General features: G+C 48.0%; 2 protein-coding genes and 1 pseudogene across 2 annotated transcripts in view; 1 reads left to right on the top strand and 2 right to left on the bottom strand.

Moving 5' to 3' along the window:
* RSPH14 (radial spoke head 14 homolog) overlaps nucleotides 1–22,931 on the bottom strand; it is a 231,581-nt gene that overhangs the window by 60,368 nt on the left and 148,282 nt on the right. The window lies entirely within an intron of this gene.
* LOC137095111 (guanine nucleotide-binding protein G(z) subunit alpha-like) overlaps nucleotides 1–22,931 on the top strand; it is a 171,955-nt gene that overhangs the window by 28,896 nt on the left and 120,128 nt on the right. The gene's annotated exons all lie outside the window — the stretch shown is intronic.
* On the bottom strand, nucleotides 12,602–13,249 carry LOC137095267 (tumor protein D54 pseudogene; annotated as a pseudogene).

The following is a 22,931-nucleotide window of genomic DNA, read 5'->3' as shown; positions in this document are numbered from 1 at the left end:
TGGTCCATCCTCCTACAAACAGCACCAGGATGTAGAGTGGGTCATGGGGGCCAAGACTGGCCCTTATCCATCATTGGTGGGAGTCACAGTGAGTGAAGATACTGCAAGTCCCATGATCTATGCTCCATCCTCCGGTCTGTACCAGGATGTCGTGGGTCATGGGGACTGTGCCAAGTTTGAGCTTGATCAGTCATTGGCGTGGGTCTTTAGTGGTCTCAAGAAGGGAGTGAAGATACTGCAACTCCCATTATCCATGGTCCAAACTCTTGCAAACTGTACCAGGATATAAAATGGGTAATGGGGGAACTCTGTGCCAAATTTGCCTTAAATCCATCATTGGTGGAAGTTGCAATGGTCTCAGGAAGTGAGTGAAGGAACAGCATATCACATCATCCATGGTCTATTCTCCTTTAGACAACACCAGGATGTAGAGCGTGTCATGGGGTCTTCTGTGTGCCAAGTTTGATCATGATCCAACATAGGTTGGGTCTCAGGAAGTGAAAGTATTGCAAGACCCATCATCTATGGTCCATCCCCTAGCAAACTGCAACAGGATGCAGAGTGAGTTATAATGGCTCTGTGTGCCAATGTCAGTCTTGATCCATCATTGGTGGTAGTAGCAGGAGTCTCAGGAAATGAGTGAAGTTACTGTAAGTCCCATCATCCAAGGTCCATCTTTCTCAAAACTGCATTGGGATGTAGAGTGGGTCATGGGCTCTCTGTGTGCCAAGTTTGGTCCTGATCCATCATTGATGCGATCAAGGGTCTCAGGAATTGAGTAAAGGTACTGAATTTCCCTTCATCCATGGTCCATCCTCCTCCAAACCATACCAGGATATAGAGTGGGTCGTGGGGCCCCTGTGTGCCAAGTTTGGTCTTGATATGTCATTGGTGGGAGTCAAAATGGTCTTACAGTGGGTCATGGGGGATGTCTACATGCCAAGTGTAGGCCAGGTCTGTGATTTATGGAGCCACTATGTTTTTTGGGAGGCGAATTGGGTGAAGGTACTGCAAATCCCATCATCTGTGGTCCATCCTCCCACAAACTTTACCAGGGAGTGAAGTGTGTCATGGAGGGTTTGCGTTCCGAGTTTGGTACAGGTCCATCATTCATGGGGGTTGCAGTGGTCCATGAGAGCCGAAGAAACTGTAAGTACTGCAAATCCCATAATCTGTGGTCCATCCTCCCCCAAACTGCAACAGGATGTAAAGTGCATCATGGGGTTATGTATGCCAAGTTTTATCCAGGTTTGTCTTTTGTGGAGGTCACAGTGGCTTGTGGAAGTGGAAGCCAAACAGAAAGGTGCCACATACAGATACATAAGACACACACACACACATACATGCAATACTTGTATTATATACTAGCTTGGGGACCAGGCATTGCTCAGATTATTTGAGAAAAGCATTGCTTGCCTGTGGTCCCATATGGGGTGGGTCATGGGAGGGTTGTGAGCCAAGTTTGGTTTACGTCCCTCATTCATGGAGGTTGCAGTGGTCTCTGGAAGTGTGCTAAGATACTGCTTCTCCAATCATCCGTGGCCCATCCTCCCCCTAATTGCCCCAGTACGTAAAGTGGGTCATGGGCATATGTGTGCCAACTTTCGTCTTGATCCTTCATTGGTTTGGGTCAAAGTGGTCTGTGGTAGCTGAAGCAATTGAAAATACTGCAAATCCCATTATCTATGGTGCATCGTCCCCCAAAGCACACCAGGATGTAGAGTGCCTCATGGGGGCTCAGTGTGCCAAGTTTAGTCCTAATCTGTCATTATTAGGTGTTTCGGTGGTCTCAGGAAGTGAGTGAAGGTACTGCATCTCCTGAATGTCCCCTCTCGTTGCGCAGAGTCACACCAACTCCTTGGTTCACCGAGGAGCTGGCTGTGATGAAGCACTGGAGGAGGGGGCTAGAGTGCATCTGGAGGAAATCTCACGACCTGTCTGACCAAGCATGGGCTAAAGCTGCTATTAGGGCTTATTCCGAGGCTTTGTGAGCAGCCAAGAAAGCATTCTCATCTGCCCACATAGCGTCTGCAGCAAATAGACCCTTGGAGTTGTTTCAACTTGTTGAGGAGCTCCTCCGGCCTTCTGAAGTTTGGGAGGTTCCTGACGACTTGGCAACACGGTGCAGCGATTTTGCGCACCATTTTGCAGGCAAAGTTGCTCAGATATATCTTGAGCAGTTTAAACGCAGTGCCAGATGAGGTAACTGAGGCACCTGTCTGTCCGATTTTATGGTAGTCTTTTGGTCTTGTTTTGCTTGATGATGTGGGCAGGATCCTTGGGTCTGTGAGGGTGACTGCTTGTGCTATGGACCCTTGCTCCTCCTGGCTAGTCAAACTGGCCAGGGATAGGTTTTTGGATTGGTTTGTTTAATCATAAACGCATTATTGGGCCAGGGGGAATTCCCATCCTGCCTTTAGCAGACGGTAAAATCATTACTGAAAAAGACCACCCTTGACAGTGTTTAATAATTACAGACCAATTTCCAATCTTCCTTTTTTCTTTGTGGTCTCCGTGAATGCACACATATGGAGTTCTGCGCCTGCGCGGGCTCCAACGGAAAACTTCCCAAGTTTAAAAGTTTCAAAGTTTTGGTGGTAACCCTGCCCAGCCACCCGCAGGGCATAAAAGGCGCTCCTGCGCACACTCCCGGTAGTTCCTGTTTTTCCGCCGCACTGCTCGCTCGGAAAAGCTTTCCCATATTATGTCAACGACACGCTTCAAGCGTTGTACCGAATGCCCGAGAAAGATCCCTGACTCGGACAAACATTCGAAGTATCTCCGCTGCCTTGGAGAAGGCCACAACACTTCGACCTGCAAACATTGCTAGGCGCTGTCGGCCCAATCCAGAAGAAACAGGGTGGGGCACCTTAGGATCCTTCTTCTCGAAGAATCCCTAGCTCCTTCGACATCGACTGCCTCGATATCTCGAGCTTCCTCGATACCAACGCCCTCGACATCCGCGACAGCATCGGGTCCGTCGGCGTCGACTTTGATGATGCAGGCCTCAAAACCTGCATCGACTTCATCTAGGGCGTCCAAACGACCTCAAAAACAGCCATGCACGCTGACAACACAGACGGTGCCGGCAAGATGACCGTCCACCTCGAGCTCGGTGGCTTCGGTTCGTTCGACAAGGTCGACCACGGCTACACCGCCTTCGACGTCGGCGATGCGGATAGCTTTTAAAAGGTCGCATGAGGAATCTCGAAGGGCAAAGTCTACCTTGCCCGCGATCCCTCCAACGCCGGGAAAATCTCTCCAACAACCCCCGGCAAAAAAGAGGCCGCAACCGAGATCGTCCTCTTCATCCTCCTCCAAACATCCGGTTCAATCGTCGTCGGTGACCTCATCGTCTAGGTCATCTCCCATCCAGTCGGCTCAGAAACCCGGGCCCATGATAGACGAGACCCCGGATGTCGAGATTGAAGAAGAATTGCCTCTGTCACCGGTGCAATCGGTGTTGACCTTCGTCGAAAATCCTCCACCAGCAGGGAGGCAACAACTTTTCCCGCCCTCTACCCCAGAGAGAGGACGGCAGACCACACGGCTGGCAAGGGCCGCTCAGGCCTCGGCATCTAAACAAGCGCCTCCACCTTCCTCCCCAGTGGGAGTGGCCAGGCCTCTCCAGGTACCACTGAGACATCCCTCTTCCTCGTCTCAGCGCTCAGAGGAAGAGCTCGATAAGGACATTCAGGGCTCTGTACACTCAGAGTCTGTTATTTCCCTGGCCTTGAACAGATCTCCAACCCATGATGCCTATGATGCCGACCCATTGTCCCTCGCCTACGGACAATGTTCGGGCCTTTGCCGATCAGATGGCGAGGATGGCAGAAACACTGGGTCTTGAGGTTAAACAGACCTCGAAGGCAGTCACCGATCTGGTCTTTAAGAGGGTGCAATCTGAAGCCCCTCCGGCTCCACTGCTTCCTTTCCTGCCATACTTATTAGAGGTCATCCAAGCCTCCTGGAAGACCCCTTCCTCGATACCCCCTACCTCTAAGAGAATTGAGGCATGGTATCCTACCGATGATGGACTGGAGTGGCTCAAACACCATCCCGACCCAAATTCTGTGGTGGTCAAGGCAGCCCAGTCAGGGAGACAGTCCAACACCCCGTCGGATCGAGAGGGAAAGCGCTTCGATGCCGTCGGGAGAAAACTTTACTCGAGAGCCTTACTCCTCACCCGAATGGCCAACTATGGGGCTTGCATGGGTGCTTACCAGCAAATCATCTGGGAGAAGGCCCAACCATTCCTGGAGAAGCTCTTCGAGGAAGTTCGTGCAGTGATGTCCGTCCTCTCTCAAGAGGCCACCTCCTTGGCCCACCATCAAATGCAGATGGCAAAGCATACAGGTGATACTGCTAGGAAGATGATCGCACATGCGATAGCGATCCGAAGACACTCCTGGCTTCGGTCTTCCGGCCTCTCTACCTCTTCCTGTCAAGTCATCGAAGATCTCCCCTTCGATGCTCTCGGCCTTTTCAACGCAGGGACTGATGACAAGCTGAAGTCCAATCAGAACTACAAACCTTTGGCCACTAAATGTGGTTTCGACAATCCACCACAGGCCCAAAGAAACCGCTGGAATACTTACCGTCAGCGTCGTTTCTCCAACTACCCATATCGACAACAGTCGACGAGACAATCTCCACGGCCAACTCAGGCCGCCCAAAACCAACCCCAGCAACAACAGCGCCGGGGCCAGCAGAACCAGAGATCTCGCTCCCACCAACCTCTGAATAACAACTCCAGACGTCGGGTTTGACGCCGTCCTTGATGATACCATCTCCACATCAGATACTTCTGCCGACTCCACCTCAACCCTCCCAGTTCTGCCCCACCCCAGAGAACCCGTGATCTCCAACCACGATCTTCCACAGTTTGGAAACCGTCTCTCAAAATTCATCGAGGCATGGCGACGCATCACATCAGATGTGTGGGTGCTCCGTATTGTCAAAGACGGTTATGCCTTGCAGTTCAAAGAACTCCCTCCCACAGGCCGCATCATCCTGACGGACCCGTCACCGCCCATTCTCGCAAAAGTCGACTCCCTCCTCCACAAAGGAGCAACCCAAAGGTCGCCATCTCACTTGGATGGTCGAGCCTTTTTTTCAAGGTACTTTACAGTACCAAAGCCCGACGGCTCCCTGCGCCCTATGCTAGACCTCAGGGCACTAAACAAATTCATCCGTCTCACGAAGTTCAGAATGGTCACGGTATCGTGATAACTCCTATGTTGTATCGAGGTGACTTCTTTGCATCGATAGACTTAAGGGACGCGTATTTTCATTTGTCCATCAGACAGTCCCACAGACATTTCCTGTCCTTCAAGATCGGACAACAAACTTATTCCTTCTCCGTACTGCCATTCGGCCTCGGTACGGCCCCAAGGACATTCACGAAATGCATGTCGGTGGTGGCGGCATTCCTCAGAAGATGGAAAATCCAGGTTTTTCCATACCTGGACGACTGGCTTTTGGCCTCAACATCACCAAGGCTGCTGGAGTCGCAAATGTCCTTCACCCTCAGACTTCTAGAAGATCTCGGCCTTCAGTTGAACGCTGAAAAGTCTTGCCTACTTCCATCGACGTCGATAAAGTTCATTGGCGCCGACTTCGATTCCCTCTCAGAGACAGTGTCCTTGCCAAAAGTAAGATTCCAGGCCCTACAACGAGAAGTCAACCATGGCACTTCAATGTCAAAACTAAGGGCACGATGCATCCAAGTACTCCTCGGCCATATGGCCTCGACGGTGATGGTCACCCGATTGGCCAGGCTGAAGATGCGTCCTCTCCAGAGGTGGTTTCTCGACAATTTCAACCCCCAACGAGATTCCGACTCCAAACTGCTGAAAATGCCAGCGAGAGTCAAACACTCCTTGAGATGGTGGAAGGATCCCATCAATGTCTGCGTCGGCCTCCCATTCCACCCCTGACAACCGTCGACAGTCTTCATGACAGACTCGTCGACCTTCGCGTGGGGAGCCCACATCAACCACTTCTCGGTCCAAGATGTTTGGTCGGCACAAGAAAAGACTCACCACATAAATTACTTGGAGCTTCTTGCCATTTTCAAGGCACTCAAGTCATTCCTCCCTCTGTTACAGGACAAGATGGTCCAAATACAAACAGACAATATGGTAGCTATGTACTACCTAAACAAGGAGGAACAGGGTTGAGAAAACTCCTCAGACTTTCCATCGAGATGTGGGAATGGTGCTGCTGGTACTCGATAGTCCCAACAGCGCTTCATCTACCAGGCCGGCTGAACGACCAAGCAGACTTCTTGAGCCGCTCGATGTCGACGTCCCACGAATGGAGGCTCGATCTCGAGGTGATACAACTTATCTTTGACGTCTGGGGACGGCTGTCGATCGACCTCTTCGCCTCTCCAAACAATGCCCATCTCCGGCCCTTTGCGGCACGCCTTCCCCGGGACGATGCCAACGTCTGTCTCGGAGACGCCTTCCTCCTCGACTGGTCAACCAAGTTCCTCTACATGTTTTCCCCGATCCTGCTCTTGCTCCGTGTGATCGAGAGGATCGAACTGGCCCAGTCCAATTGCATCCTCATCGCCCCAGAGTGGCCGCGCCAGGTGTGGTTCCCGACTCTCTCTCGGCTGGCCAATGGTCGAGTGATACGCCTACATCCCAGGCCGAACCTCCTTTCCAGAGAGCAGGGCTTGCTCCTCCACCCGGACATCCCGTCCCTGCACTTGGCCGCGTGGAGGATTCTTCCTTGACATCCCTTCCTCCCGAGGTTCGATCGATCATGGAGGTGGCCCACAAGCCTTCGACTTCAAAGACTATGCTTACTGCATCGCACGGCTTCAGGCCTTCCTCCGAGAATGGTCGTGTACCGAGATGCCACCTTCGGTACCGATCATACTGGACTTTCTCTTCTCTTTGGCCGATCAGAAACTGGCCTTGTCGTCACTGAAATCTTACGTGGCGGCCTTTCCAAAAACTGGGGTCACTGTCCCTGTTCCAGAACCACTTCATCAAAACTTTTCTTCGGGGTTACAACAACCTGAACCCCCCAGTCCACCCCCCTACCGCAGGATGGAGCCTCGACCTCGTCCTAGCTCAACTGACTGGCCCTCCCTTTGAACCACTGGCCACAACTGACTTGAGGTTACTCTCCTGGAAGGTTGCCTTTTTGGTGGCAATCACATCTGCTCAAAGGCCCTCGGAATTGGCGGCCCTTCGAATCGACGAACCTTACCTTTTGTTCCACTCTGACTGAGTAGTCCTCAGAACTGACATTACCTTCTTGCCGAAGGTAGTATCTGCTTTTCACGTAAACGAGGACATTGTGTTGCCTTCCTTTTTTCAACACCCATCTTCGTCGACTGAGAAGAAACTCCATGCCCTTGATGTCCGAAGGGCTCTCATCTTCTATAGACAGAGAACGGCTTCTATCCGTAAGACGCCTAGGTTATTTGTGGCCTACACGCCGGATAAGGCCGGACTACCTATATCATCATAGCGACTTTCTCGCTGGATTGGGTCGACAATTGAACTATGTTACGAGTTGGCCCGTAAGGCTCCCCCGACCTCAGTTTGCCCGAGGTCGACAAGGGGCATGTCTGCCACGACAGCTTTCCTCAAAGGTGTCCCCATTGACTTGATTTGTAAAGCGGCCATTTGGTCCAACTCAATGACTTTTGTTTCACACTATCGTTTGGACACTCGTTCTCGAAGAGACACTCTATTTGGCAGGTCAATTTTGACCACTTGCCCACCCTAACCATGTCAAGGTTCTTGTTCACTTGTTGATCTACTTGCACTAATATGCAATGTTTATTCTGTGCCTTATCTTTTTCCTTTATGTAACAAGCTAAGCCTGGACCTGTGGATACCATACATACCCCACATGTAGATTGTAACTGCCTTTATTGCACTTATGTTTGTATGCTGCAATTTCCACTTGTTCTTTGTTGTCTTATTGACCTTGCACTTGTTCGTGTATTGCATTTGCACTCGTTTGGGTCTCATTCACCTTTATCCGTCTATCCCCTCGATAGACATGTTTTCCTCAGGTTATTTATCCAACTGAAGTTGGTATATTATGTTATTGAGCCATTTTTTACATGTATCGACCGTGCTTGTGTTGTATCGACCATGCTTGTGTTTACATATATATTTCTTCACAACATGCACTCTCAATGGTTTTATTGCATATATTTGCCGATCTTTCAATAAACACGTGTTTGGCCCTTAACTGGTGTCGGTTTGTTCCCACCTTCCGGGACCTTAGCTTGCTAGTTCTCCATATGTGTGCATTCACGGAGACCACGAAGAAAAATGGTAGGTTACTCACCTGTAACCATCTTTCTTCGAGTGGTCCTCCGTGAATCCACACAAACCCGCCTGGCCGTCCCCTCTTCAAACCTCCCCCTTTTTCCTCACTAATGCAGCGTAGGAACTACCGGGAGTGTGCGCAGGAGCGCCTTTTATGCCCTGCGGGCGGCTGGGCAGGGTTACCGCCAAAACTTTGAAACTTTTAAACTTGGGAAGGCGTAGAACTCCATATGTGTGGATTCACGGAGGACCACTCGAAGAAAGACGGTTACAGGTGAGTAACCTACCATTCTTGGGCAAGGTGCTGGAGTAGGTGATCGTCTCACAGCTCCAGGGGTTCCTCAATGACACCAATTTTCTAGCTCGATCGTAGTCTGGTTTCAGACCCGGGCACAATTCTGAGATTGTTTTGGTCGCCTTGGGGGATGACCTCCGCAGGGAACTGGACAGGGGGAGTGTGACCCTGCTGTTTCTCTTGGATATCTCAGCGGCTTTCGATACTAGTGGCAATGGTATCCTTCTGGGGATACTCACTGGAATGGGACTCGGGGGCATGGTTATACTGTGGCTCCAGTCCTTCTGGACGGAGGGCATTCCCAGTCGGTGAAGATGGGGGACTCCTGCTCGGACCCCTGGCCATTCACCTGTGGGGTCCTGCAAGGATCTATTCTGTCCCTCATGCTATTTAACATCTACATGAAATCGCTGGGAAAGGTCATCCGGAGTTTTGAAGTATGATGCCATCTCTACGCAGATGCCATCCAACTCCACTACTCATTTCCACCAGATTCTGAGGAAGCCCTGCGGATACTGGAGCAGTGCCTGGCCTCTGTGATGATCTGGATGAGGACGAAAAAGCTGAGGATCAATCCTGACAAGACAGAGGTCCTCCAGATCAGTCACCCCTCTGACTGGGGTATTGGGTGACAACCTGTGCTGGATGGGGTTCCACTCCTCCTGAAGTCACAGGTCTGCAGTTTGGGGGCCCTCCTGGACTCAGAGCTGATGCTTGATGCACAGATGTTGGCGGTAGCCGGGAAAGACTTCACACAATTAAAACTTGTGCACCAACTGCGACCATATCTCGTGAAGTCTGACTTGACCATGCCTTAGTTACCTCTAAACTGGACTACTGCAATGCACTCTATGTGGGGCTACCCTTGAAGTCGGCCTAGAAAATACAACTCGTACAGTGCTCGGCAGCCAGATTAATAACTCGGGCGACTTACAAGGAGCTGTCAACCCCCCTGTTTAAGGAGCTTCTTTGGCTGCCGTTTATCTTCCGATCCCAATTCAAGGTACAGGTTCTTACCTATAAAGCCCTATAGGTTTGGGACCTGCCTACCTTTGTGACCGTATCTACTGCCATGAACCAGCCCGAGGGGAGGCCCTCCTTTCGCCCCTGCCTGTTTCACAGGCTCATCTTGTGGATACAAGGGAGAGAGCCTTCTCCTCTGTGGCCCCCCGACTCTGTAACTCATTGCCTGGAGAGATGAGAAAAGCCCCTATCTTAGAAATCTTTAAAAAGAATCTCAAGACCTGGCTCTGCCATTGTGCTTTTGGAGAGTAGACACACTATCTTACGCTATTGCTCCTCTCAACATTTTTGTCCTAGGAGTACACTTTCCCCTTGTATGAAGGCCTGTTCACTACCCTGCTTCTGTATGAGCTCTCCCTTGCAAATAATCTGCCCCTTTACTCACCCTGAGTTTTTAATTATTTTACATAATTAATTATTTTACATAATACATGCGGCCTGCTCATTGTCATTATGATTGCTACTGCATTCTTATGTTTTGTGTATATTGCTTATTGTTTTTGTATTTTACTATGTTGTTTTTTGAGTTTTGGTTTTTATTTTATTGTATTTTATTTCATTGTAATTTGTTGTTTGGGCTTGGCCTCATGTAAACCGCCTGAAGTCTCCGTAGGGGGAGATGGGGGTGGGGTATATATAATGATTATTATATTATTATCTCCCATCATCCATTGTCGCTCCTCTCCCAAACTGCACCTGAATGTAAAGTACACCATCGGTGGGTGGGTAGGGGGTTTCTTTGTGGTAAGTTTGGTCCAGTTCTGTGATTTGTGGGAGCCAAAGAGGGAAGCGAATTAGGTGAAGGTACTGCATATACCATCATCCATGGTCCGTCCTCCCTAAACTTCACCAAGGTGTAAGGTGGGTCGTGAGGGTGGGGTGTGGTGTTTCAAGTTTGATTCACATTCCTCATTCAAGGGGGTTGTAGTGGCATCCAAACTCCACCAAGATGTAGAGTGGCTCATGGCGGCTCTGTATGCCATGTTTGGTTGTGATCTGTCATTGGGGTTCGCAGTGGTTTCAGGAAGTGAGTGAAGGTACTCCCATCATCCATTGTCCGTAGTCCTCCAAACCTCACCAGGATGTAAAGAGGGTCTATATCTATATCAATATTTACCACCAGGAATGATGGACCAAACTTGGGACACATAATCCCCATCATCCACTTTATGTCCTCGTGCAGTTTAGGGGAGGATTGATTACAAATGATGGGATTTGCAGTAATTTCTATTGCTTCTGCTTCTGCAAAGCACTGTGATGCCCATCAGTAACACATCAGGACCAAACTTGGCACACAGACCCCCCCCCCCATGACCCACTTTATGTCCAGCTGTGGTTTGGAGATGGATGGACCAAGGATGATGGGATTTGGGTACCTTCACTCACTCTGAGATTACTGCAGCTCCCATAAATGATGGACCTGGACCAAACTCGGCACACCTTCACCCGATTGCCTTACACAGACCAGTGTGATGCCCACAAATGGTGGAACTGGACCAAATTTGGAATACAGAACTCCCATGACCCACTTTACATCCTGCTGTGGTTTGGGGGAGGATGGGCAACAGATGATGGGATTTGCAGTACCTTCACTAACTTCCATAAATCACTAATACCCATGAATGACAGGCCTGAACCAGACTTGGCACATAGATGCAGTGTGGCCCATTTTATGTTCTGGTGCAGTGTGGGGGAGGATGGACTATGGATTATTGGATTTATAGTACTTTCACATGCTTCAGCTAACACAGACCACTGCGACACCTACCAATGATTGCACTGACCAAACTTGGCACACAGATGCTCCATAGCCCAATTTACTCCCTGGTGTGATTGGGGGTAAATGGATAATAGATGATGGGACTTTTTTTAACAGTGTGTTCACTTTATTGGACCTTGCGAAGAAGCAGGAGAGCCTAGGGATTATTATTGTTGCTATCAATTTGAAAGGAACCAAATTTACCATCAAGCTAGAAGGGAGGCTCTTCAATCGCACCTCTTCCTTTATTAAGATAGTAATAACTTAGTAGTAATTAAACTGTATGTATTGTAGCGTGACTGGAGATAAGAATATAGATCTATTTGGTCACTTTCCCCTGCATTTCTGCCACCACGTGAGGTAAGTTATAATATTGTGAGAAATGGCACACTGGACGCAGAATTGATGGAGATGAGGCAGTCTTCAAACAAAAGTTAACAAGTTTATTGAGCACAAAGCGTGTGGTTGCAAGTTGTAACTTTTCTTATAGAACTCAGAATAATGCTTGGTTACTTGAATGTTACACTCTTTCAGGTTATACAGTATCTTCCTGAGGTGAAGCACTTATTACAAAACAAAGTTTCAATACAGGGATGTCTCCCTTATCTGATCCTCCCGTGATCAGATACTTAATAAGCTTATTCTTTAGCCTTTCTTTAGAGTAACGGAATACTGGTTATGTTTCTCTTATCAGCCTCTCTAGCCTAAGAAACTTCCAGTAACTTAATTTGGCTTTCCAAAGCCTCGAAACTTTGCTTCACAATTCACTCTCTTACAGCTATAACCTCCTAATCTTTCCTCTATCAATTCCTCACCCTCAAATCTTAACTCATGACTGTTCACTCCTCTAAACCTAAACCCTAACTCATGACTGCTCACTCCTCTAAACCTAAACCCAACTGAACATTAACTGTCGTTTTTCAAACTCTCCCCTCTAAGCTCATCCCACTTCTCTCTCTAGCCTACATCGTCTCCATGGCAACGCACTCTTCTCAGGCCGCTCCAGCATTAGTGCAGCCAATCTAACCACAAATACAGTTAAAATCATACAATTTATAATCAACTTCTGTACAGACCTGAAGAATCCAGCAGCAAAATAGTCTCTGTATGATGTATGGCTCTCTCTCTTCAGAGTAGGACCTGGGTCCCCCATCCCCACCCCTCTTTATTTATTTTTTCTTGAAATGTTGGGAAGAGCAAACGAAGGGTCTCAGGCAGTCAAGCACCACTGTGCCGTGGACTTAGAAAGTCGTGGGAGGGCTTCTCAGCATATGCCGGCGGGAGTGGAGCTCGTCACTGCCATTGTCTCTGCCCACCACTTTCGACTTTATGGTTCCAACTCGGTCTTTGAAAGACTTGAAGGTTGCAGAGTTTCGCATGTCTCCCAGCTTTTGGCTGATCATGGAGCCCACATTAGAAAGGGCAGGTGAAGTTTTCTGTTCCGCCTGAGACAGCGTTTCTTGTGTCTTCTTGTAAAGATCCGACTGAGTCACTTTCTCATTCCACTCTCCAAGTTTCTCAGAGGTTTTCATATAAGCATTGGAAACCTGGACATCATTCCAACTTTTTGAGAGGTTTTGCTTCAGGCCATCTAAGGGGGTTAATCCCAGTTTTCTCTTCAGTTCTCCACAATGTCTCTCTTTGGCAGCCAACATCTGGTGCAAAGTGCCGATTTCCTTTTCCACCTTGGCCAGCTGAGATCTTAATTCTTCTTCCTCTGCCTCAGTGAGCCTGTTGTAGGCAGAGACCCTCAATGGAGGGGGTGCAGCAGCAGCAGCACTTGTGTTGTCAACAGGCATGTCCGTCATTGTATCAGCCACAGACCTTTTTGGGAGAGTTAAGGTTGATAATAGATGATGGAATCATGCCGGCCACATGACCTTGGAGATGTCTATGGACAATGCCAGCTCTTCGGCTTAGAAATGGAGATGAGCACCACACCCCAGAGTCAGACATGACTGGACTTAATGTCAGGGGACAACCTTTACCTTTACCTAAGGTTGATATCTAGGCTGGTCTCCATCTCACCCAGGCCCCACGAGAGAGAGAAACGAACACAGAACACAACCACAGGACACAGAGCCTGCTTAGTCAGCGCAACAACGTCACACGCCTCTCTCTCCTCCTTCCTCGATGATGGGGCTTGCAGTATCTCCACTCACTTCCTGAGAGCACTGCGACCCAAACCAATGATGGATCAATGCCCAACTTGGCGCTAAGAACCTCCATGACCACTTTATGTCCTGGTGTGGCTTAGGGAGGCTATAGATCATGGATGATGGGAATTGCAGCACCTTCACTCACTTCCAGAGACCACTGCGACCCACACTGATGAAGACCAAACTTGACACACAGAGCCCCCATGACCCACTCTGAAATCTCTTGTGGTTTGGAGGAGTTTTGGTCATGGATGATGGAGCTTACAGTATCTTCACTCGCTCCTTGAGACCACTATGACCCAAACTAATGACTGATCAAGAGCAGAGGTGACACAGAAAGCCCCCATGACCCACTCTACTTCTTAGTGCAGTTTGTGGGCTGACGGACCATGGATGATGGACTTGGGAGTACCTTCACTCACTTCCTGAGATTTTGCAACCCACACCAAAGACTGATCGAGATTTAACTTAGCACCCAGAACCCCCATGACCCATTCTACATCCTGGTGCAGTTTGGAGTAGGATGGACCATGGATGATGGGACTTGCATATGGGCGCTATAGTTCACCTGCACCCATTGAACCTAGCCTAGACTAAACTTGGAACACAAAAAAACAATGTCTTTTTCAAATAACCCGGGCACCGCTGTGTCCCCAAGCTAGTATCATATAAGAATAATAACATGTTTTTAATATAATATAATATAATATAATATAATATAATATAATACTAGCTATACCCGGCCACATGTTGCTGTGGCCTATTGTGGAGAAATGGGAAAGAAAGAAAAGAGGAAGAGCTGGTTTCTAAGCTATCAATACACAACTGGAGTGGCAAAGTATTGCTGTTGTTATTATAGACATTTAGACATTATTATAAGCATATAGATATTATTATTATTATTATAGACACAAATATTATTATTAAACACATGTAGATATTATTATTATTATAGATGTTATTTATTTATTTTGTATCAAAGCATTGCATAAATTAGTATAAAACTGATTAAAAAATAGAAGGTGCCCAGGGCTAAATATCTTTCAAGCAAAAATGGGCAACAGATCTATGGATATTATTACTGACCTATAGATATTATTATAGGCATATAGATATTATTATTGTTAGAAACATAGATATTATAAACATATAGGTATTATTATTATTATTATAGATGTATAGATATTATTGGCAGACAGATATTATTATTATAGGCATATAGATATTATTATAGACCTATAGATATTATAGGAATATAAACATTATTATAGACATACAGATATTATTATAAACATGTAGATATTGTTGTTATAGATATATATCTCATAGACACACACATATTATAGATTTATAGCTATTATTATGATAGATGTATAGATATTATTATTGTAGATATTATAACCCAGGGTTGCTATAGAGTAGAAATGGATGGCCATCTTTCAAGAGTGATTTGATTGTGCCTTCTTGGACAGCCTTTCCAGTGTGCATTTCTTGCTTTTGTCCTATCTTTGAATAATGGACTTCCTTTCCCAGAATTCCTTCCCATAACTCAGCATGGGCACACTTTCTGGGAGTTGAAGAATGTAGAGATGTGTCTGTGTGTGTGCATTTAGGTGTGTGTGCGCGTGCCTACACATACACACGTGCACACACACACACACACAGAATCCCTCCCCTGTGAGTTCCCAGCTGCCCAGTGAAGGTGCCTCCATCAGAGTAGCAGGCAGCTAAGAGGGAAGGGAAAGGAAAGGAAAGGAAAGGAAAGGAAAGGAAGGGGAGGGGTGGATCTGGAGGAGGATGTCTTCTCTCTCTCTCTTACTCACTCACTCATTCAATCCTTTGGGAAGAGAGAGGTAGGGGGTAGGGAGAAGGGTGTATGGGCCACCTTTTCCTCCCTCTCTCAAGCTGCCTCTCAGCTGTTGTTGTTTTTTCCCTTCTGCAGTAGTGAGGGGCAGCGAGGGTGGCGGTGTTGTTTTAACACACGCTCTGTATAGTCATTTAGTTTTGTGGAGGGTTTAAGTTCTTTCCAGTTAATTTATTTTGTGGGGGTTTTTTGAGTGAAGGGCATAGATTGCTTTGGTTGGTGTCTTGTGTCCAAATTTGGTGTCAATTCACCCAGTGGTTTTTGAGTTATGTTAATCCCACAAACGAACATTACATTATTATTTATATAGATAATATAATATAATATGATGGTAATAATGATGATATATACCAAAATAATAATGATGATTATTATTATATCTCGCTTTCCCCTCTTAAAGAAAGACTCAAAGCAGCTATATATAAATGTATACTGAGTTAAAATAGTGCTTTTAAGATGAGTGTGTCTATGTATGTGTTTGTGCTGGGTTTATTTTTGAGCTGATTTGTTGGTGTATGCTGAATTTAAATAAGTTTTATATGGAGTTTAATATATTCATTTCGGCTGAATTTACATGGCATTTATACATATGAGTTTATACACTGATTTAAGCCAAATTAATATATGTAGGCCTTGCCTGGGTTTGTGTTAGAGTTTATATATTTCAGTTTTCCCTTTTTTTCCAGCTTGCAATTTTTATCTGCTTTTCTCAGACAAATTAACCAGGAAAGAGGGCTTATGGCAGAGAAGGAAGGACTGAATGCGGTAATAATAATGAAGGGAGAGAGAAAGGAAGGAAGGAGGAAAAAGGAAAGGAGGAAAGATCGAGTCTGAGCAAAGCAGATAAAGAAAAAAGAGGAAAAAAGAAAAAAGAGGAAAGGAAGAAGAAAGCAAAGGAAAAAGTAGGGAAGAAAAGAAGAAAGGAAGGAAGGAAACGGAGGAAAGAAAGATCGAAGAAGAGGTAAGGATAAATGAAGAGGAGAGGGAGCAAAAAAAGAAGGGAAGAAAAAGAAAGGAAGAGACAGAGTAAAAGAAGGAGGGAAGAAGGAGTAGCAAAGGAAGAGAAGGAAAGGAGAAAAAGTGAAGCGGAAGAAAGAATGGGAGAAAAGAGAAGGAAGGAAGGAAGAAGGGAAGGGGAGGGGAGGGAAAGGGAGGAAAGCAAAGGATGGTAGGAAGAGAGAGAAGGAAATGTGGAAGAAAGGAAAATGATTGAGGAGGAGGGAAGACTGGATGGGTGAACGAAAGGAAGGATGAGAGAAGGAAAGAAGAAAAAAGAAGGAAGGAAAAACAGGAGGAAGGAAGAGAAGAAAATGAAGGAAGTATAGATTGGGCTGCGATGAGTTTTCCACATCTACTGTTTTAGTGTGGTGAGATGTGTTCCACACTGGGCATGCATACTCAGCAGTAGAGTAGCATAGTGCAAGGGCAGATGTCTTCACTGTGTCTGGTTGTGATCCCCAGGTTGTGCCTGTCAGTTTTCGTATGATATTGTTTCTAGCACCCACTTTTTGTTTGATGTTCAGGCAGTGCTTCTTGTAGGTAAGAGAATAGTCCAGAGTGACTCCCAGGTATTTGGGTGTGCTGCAGTGCTCCAGTGGGATTCCTTCCCAGGTGATCCTCAGAGCTCGGGATGCTTTGTTCTTGAGATGAAAAGCACATGTCTGTGCTTTAGACATTGCTCGGACCTTACCAGCTCTAGCCAAATTGAGACCATTGGAAATCATCAAAGGGAGATAGAAGGGGAGACAGAAGGGGAGGCCGAAAGGGGTGAGTGGCGGCGCTGGACGAGCTGCGCTTCCCCATCCACGCTGCTCCAACTCACAGTTGCGGCCAACGCCCCCTCCCAACCTGGCCTGGCGCTCCCTCCCAGCGCGATTGCTCAGACCTTACCAGCCCTAGCCAAATTGAGACCATTGGAGACCATCAAAGGGAGATAGAAGGAGAGACAGAAGGGGAGGCCGAAAGGGGCATGCGGCGGCGCTGGACGAGCTGCGCTTCCCCATCCACGCTGCTCCGACTCACAGTTGCGGCCGACGCTCCCTCCCAACTTGGCCTGACGCTCCCTCCCAGCGCGATTGCTCGGACCTTACCAGCCCTAGCCAGCCCTGTGCAGCGAGTCCTCTGCTCCCCTACTGGGCTCTGCCTTCGTGTTGCCAACCTGGCAGAGACCCGGATTGAGCTTTTCTGACTGAGCCCTTCTGTGCTTCCTGGGCCACGATCCCTCGGCTCCTCCATTGGCGCCACCTCCGTGTTCTTACTCCTGACGGAGCCTTCCATTGGGCGCCTCCTCCACATTTTCCATTCCTGGCAGAGGCCTCGGGAGCAGCCGGCTGGATCCCCCCCCCCCCCCGCTCCCTATATGCCCACTGCTGCCTGGCCACGCCGAGAGAGCCTGCTCAACGCCGGACAGCAGCAGAAGAGAGATCACTGGGGAATTGGTTAATTGGTCTGTGTAGAGTTGCTGGTTGTGTATAAGACTTTTTGTAACTGCGCCATCATTGTAACAATTGTAACAACAGTGTAATAACAGCGCAATAACAACAATTAACAACATATTGCGATCGTTGGGCTCAAAATAGGTTTTAACATCGCTTCATGGACAGTTGAGCCTAAACGAAAATCCGGAAGCTCTGTCCGCTCATGACTCAGGGTTTTTAATACAATCCTCAGAGCTCTATGACAAAGAACTAGACTCTCATTCCTTCCACACTGCCCTCTGTGGCCAAGATAAAAAATGCAAATAATATCCACCATATAAGGGACAATCTGCAAATTTGTGCTGTTAATCTACCAATAACTGCATACATTGTCTTCATCACGTAGATTACCACTTGTTCGGCTGAGATCATCTTCACCCAAGACGGCCAAGAAGAACCGGAGACCCGACCCTGGGTGCCGGCTTGTTTGCTCCATGGGCCCAGGGACCCAGGTTCTTTGGTGCAAACTGTCTGTCTTGACTGAGTAGTCGGAAGTGAATTTATTTATAGGAGACAAAATCTTTGCATTATTGTGCATTTTAGAACTACTTCAGTACGAAGTCACTTTAATCTAAGCACTTTAGATCCTGCTAGAATCCACATCATTATTCTAAGCACTCTAGATCTTGCTAGATCCTATACCTCTACTAAGTGGTCCAAAATCCCAGGTCAAGTGGTCATAGCCATTGCACTTTATGTTCTGTTCTTGGGTTCCTGTTAACTGTTAACATCAGCATACTACCCCTAGGTCAATGTTTACTTCACCTTTGCTGCTATTGATATCCCTCCAATTTCCAGCGCAAGTGCACTTTATAACAACTCTAGCACAAGTGCACTTTATAGCATTAACACTAGTGCACTTTACAGCTTGTTCAGCGCAAGTGCACTTTATAACAACTTTAACACAAGCGCACTTTATAGCATTAACACAAGTGCACTTTACAGCTTTTGCTACATTGGAAGGAATAGATAGCATTAAGAGGTGGGAATATTGGGACCCAGAGACGGATAATCAGCGCTATCAGAGTATGTGTCCACTATTGAGATTACAACTGCTGGAAATGGAGGGAACGTCCCCGGGGGGGTGGGGCTGCGGGTGGGGGGGGGCGCCATAGAGGTGGTGACTGGCAGAGGGAGATATGGGAAAGGGAGTATAAAACAACCATTTCGGCCCAAAATTTTAATAACAAATTGGCAACCACTAAAGATCCTAGAAATCAAAGACAAAAGCAAATTCGGCCCCAAATTCTCAATAGGACATTGACAACTCCAAAAATTAATGCTGCTATTCGGCCCGAAACTAATTATAACAATTTGACATCCCCAAAATCTACTCCTGACAAAATACAACTGAGGTGGCAGGATGGTGGCCCCTCCAAGCTAAAGGTGGTGCTGTTCAATGCCAGGTCGGTAAATGGAAAAACTTCTATCATTCAAGATCTAATCGAACAAGAACGAGCTGACCTGGCTTGTATAACGGAGACCTGGCTGGACGAGGGGGGAGGGGTTAATCTCTTCCAACTCTGTCCACCAGGTTATTCCGTTCAGCACCAGCCAAGGCTTGGAGGGCGGGGAGGCGGAGTCGCAGTGGTCTATAAGGACTTTATTCCACTGATCAGGTGTCCCATCCCACAATCATCTTCCTTTGAATGTGCCGGCTTCAGGATAGGTGACCGGGACAGGATAGGGATTCTGTTAGTGTACCAACCACCCCACTGCACTACAGTCTCCCTACCTGAGCTAGCGGGAGTGGTCTCGGACATGGCGTTGAGCTTCCAACAGCTCTTGGTCTTGGGAGATTTCAACGTCCATGCCAAGGCCCCTCCTTCTGGTGCAGCTCAGGACTTCATGGCCGCCATGGCAACCATGGGCCTGTCCCAACTAATATCTGGTCCCACCCATAGTGCCGGGCACACTTTAGATTTGGTTTTTGTCCAGGGATGGGATGAGGGTGACGGGATGGAGGAGCCGACCATCACCCCATTGCCATGGACCGATCACCACCTGATCAGTTTTAGACTAACTGGGCCTCCTAACCTCCGCAGGGGTGGTGGACCCATTTGAATGGTCCGCCCCAGGAGACTTATGGATCCAAATGGACTCCTGACGGCTCTTGGGGATCTTTCCACCTCCTTGGCTAGTGATACTGTCGATGCTCTGGTCTCTCGTTGGAATAATGAGTTGACCAGGGCAATTGACACTATCGCTCCGGAACGCCCCCTCTCGAGTAACCGAGCTAAACCAGCCTCTTGGTTCACCGAGGAGCTGGCAGCGATGAAGCGAAAGAAGAGGAGGTTAGAGTGCGTGTGGCGCCAGAATCCCACCAATCCAGCCCAAACACACCTGAATGCCTTTTTAAGGTCCTACGGTGTGGCAATAGCGGCAGCTCAGAAAACATTCATCACAGCCAATATTGCATCAGCGAAGAATCGTCCAGCGGAGCTTTTCCGAGTTGTCAGGGGCCTGTTAAATCCGCCAAAAAGCGAGGCCTCGGTGGCTGGCTGTGAAGCATTTGCTCGATCCTTCGCGGATAAAATTGAGCAGATTCGGTCGGGTTTTGACGTCATGTTAACGGCAGTCTCTGGGGATGTAACGAGAGCATCTGCTTGTCTAGTTTTGTTGGATTCGTTTCAATTGGTTCAGCTTGAGGATGTGGACAGGATCCTTGGAGAGGTGCGACCCACCACATGCATCCTAGACCCCTGCCCTTCCTGGCTGATCAAGGAAGCCAGAGGGGGTTTGGCAGAGTGGGTGAAGGTGATGGTTAATGCCTCCTTACAGGAAGGAAAATTTCCAGCGAGCTTAAAACAAGCTATTATAAAACCACTGTTGAAGAAACCATCACTGGATCCCACTCAATTCGACAACTATCGGCCTGTTTCCAATCTCCCCTATTTGGGCAAGGTCATGGAACGTGTGGTGGCAACACAACTCCAGTGGTTTCTGGTAGACACTGATTATCTAGACCCGGCACAGTCTGGCTTTAGGCCGGGACATGGAACTGAGACAGCCTTGGTCGCCTTGGTAGATGATCTACGCAGGGAGCTAGACAGGGGGAGTGTGTCCCTGTTAGTTCTGCTGGACCTCTCAGCGGCCTTCGATACCGTCAATCACGGTATCCTTCTGGGCCGCCTCATGGATATGGGGCTCCGAGGCACTGCTCTGCGGTGGCTTCGATCCTTCCTTGAGGGACGGACCCAGAAGGTGTTATTGGGTGACACCTGTTCAGCCCCACAACCGTTGTTGTGTGGAGTCCCACAGGGTTCAATCTTGTCCCCGATGTTATTTAACATCTACATGAAGCTGCTGGGAGAGATCATTCGGAGTTTCGGACTAAGATGCTATCTCTATGCAGATGACGTCCAAATCTGTCACTCCTTCTCACCTGTCACCAAGGAGGCTGTCCAGACCTTGAACCGGTGTTTAGCCGCTGTATCGGACTGGATGAGAGCTAACAAATTGAAATTGAATCCAGACAAGACAGAGGTCCTACTGGTCAGTCGTAAGGCCGAACAGGGAATAGGGTTACAGCCTGTGTTAGACGGGGTTACACTCCCCCTGAAGACGCAGGTTCGCAGCTTGGGAGTGATCCTGGACTCATCGCTGAGCCTGGAACCCCAGGTCTCAGCGGTGGCCGGGAGAGCTTTCGCACAATTAAAACTTGTGCGCCAGCTGCGCCCGTACCTTGGGAAGTCGGATCTGGCCATGGTGGTCCACGCTCTTGTCACATCCCGGTTGGATTACTGCAACGCACTCTACGTGGGGTTGCCTTTGAAGACTGCTCGGAAACTTCAACTAGTCCAGCGAGAAGCAGCCAGATTGCTCACCGGAGCGGCGTACAGGGAGCACACCACCCCCCTGTTGCGTCAGCTCCACTGGCTGCCGATCCAATTCCGAACACAATTCAAAGTGCTGGTTTTGACCTACAAAACCCTATACGGTTCCGGTCCAGTGTATTTGTCCGAACGGATCTCCCTCTACATCCCACCTCGAAGTTTAAGATCTTCTGGGGAGGCCCTGCTCTCGACCCCACCAGTGGCACAAGTGAGGCTGGCGGGGACGAGGAGCAGGGCCTTCTCAGTGGTGGCCCCTCACCTGTGGAACTCATTCCCCAGGGAGATCAGATCGACGACTTCCCTTCTAGCGTTTAGGAAAAAACTAAAGACCTGGATGTGGGACCAAGCTTTTGGCCATGCTGACAACTAACTAAAGGACCTGTCGATAGACAAGGACAATGGAATGGAATGGATATATGGACTCTGATATATGGACTCTGACATGAGATAGTTTTTATGATTTATTAGGTACTGATGTTTTATTTTAATTGTTGAATTGTTATATTTTCTATTGTTTGTTGTGTGATTTGGGCATCTAATTGTGCCTTTCCTGTAAGCCGCACTGAGTCCCCCCCGGGGTGAGAAAGGCGGGGTATAAGTAGATGAAATAATAAATCAGCTGGTTTTCCCTGTAATAGGCAATAAGAGCACCTAGAGCTTCAGAGAGCTTCTGTTCTACCATCTCAAAGCTCCCTGCTTGAGCAGTAATGGCACGATCATCAGAAGGGACACTCTCTGTCCCTTCTGGCAGTGGCTGGTCATTTGTGTAGATGTTGAACATGGATGGTGCAAGCACACTCCCCTGAGGCAGGCCATTCTTCTGTTTCCGCCATCTACTTCTCTGGCCCTGGAACTCAACAAAAATGCTCCTGTTTTGCAGCAGGTTTCCTATGAGGCAGGTGAGGTGGTAGTCCTTTGTGATATTATACATTTTTTTCAGGAGGAGGCGGTGGTTCACAATATCATAGGCTGCTGACAGGTCTATGAAGACAGCTCCTGTGATCTGCTGCCTTTCAAAGCCATCTTCTATGTGCTGAGTCAGGTTCAGCACTTGCGATGTGCAGCTTTTGCCTTTCCTGAAGCCAGCTTGCTGTGGAATCAGACACGGGTCTATTTTTTCTGTAATTCTATGCAAAATAAGTCTCTCCAGAACTTTGTAGAGATGGCACAACAGGGAGATTGGTTGGTAGCTTTTTGGATCATTACGGTCTT

The sequence above is a fragment of the Anolis sagrei genome, chromosome Y (genome assembly GCF_037176765.1).
Source record: "Anolis sagrei isolate rAnoSag1 chromosome Y, rAnoSag1.mat, whole genome shotgun sequence".
NCBI classification, from domain to species: Eukaryota; Metazoa; Chordata; class Lepidosauria; order Squamata; family Dactyloidae; genus Anolis; species Anolis sagrei.
The sequence above is the reverse complement of the archived record's forward strand: the minus strand, read 5'-3'. Positions and strand labels throughout refer to the sequence as shown.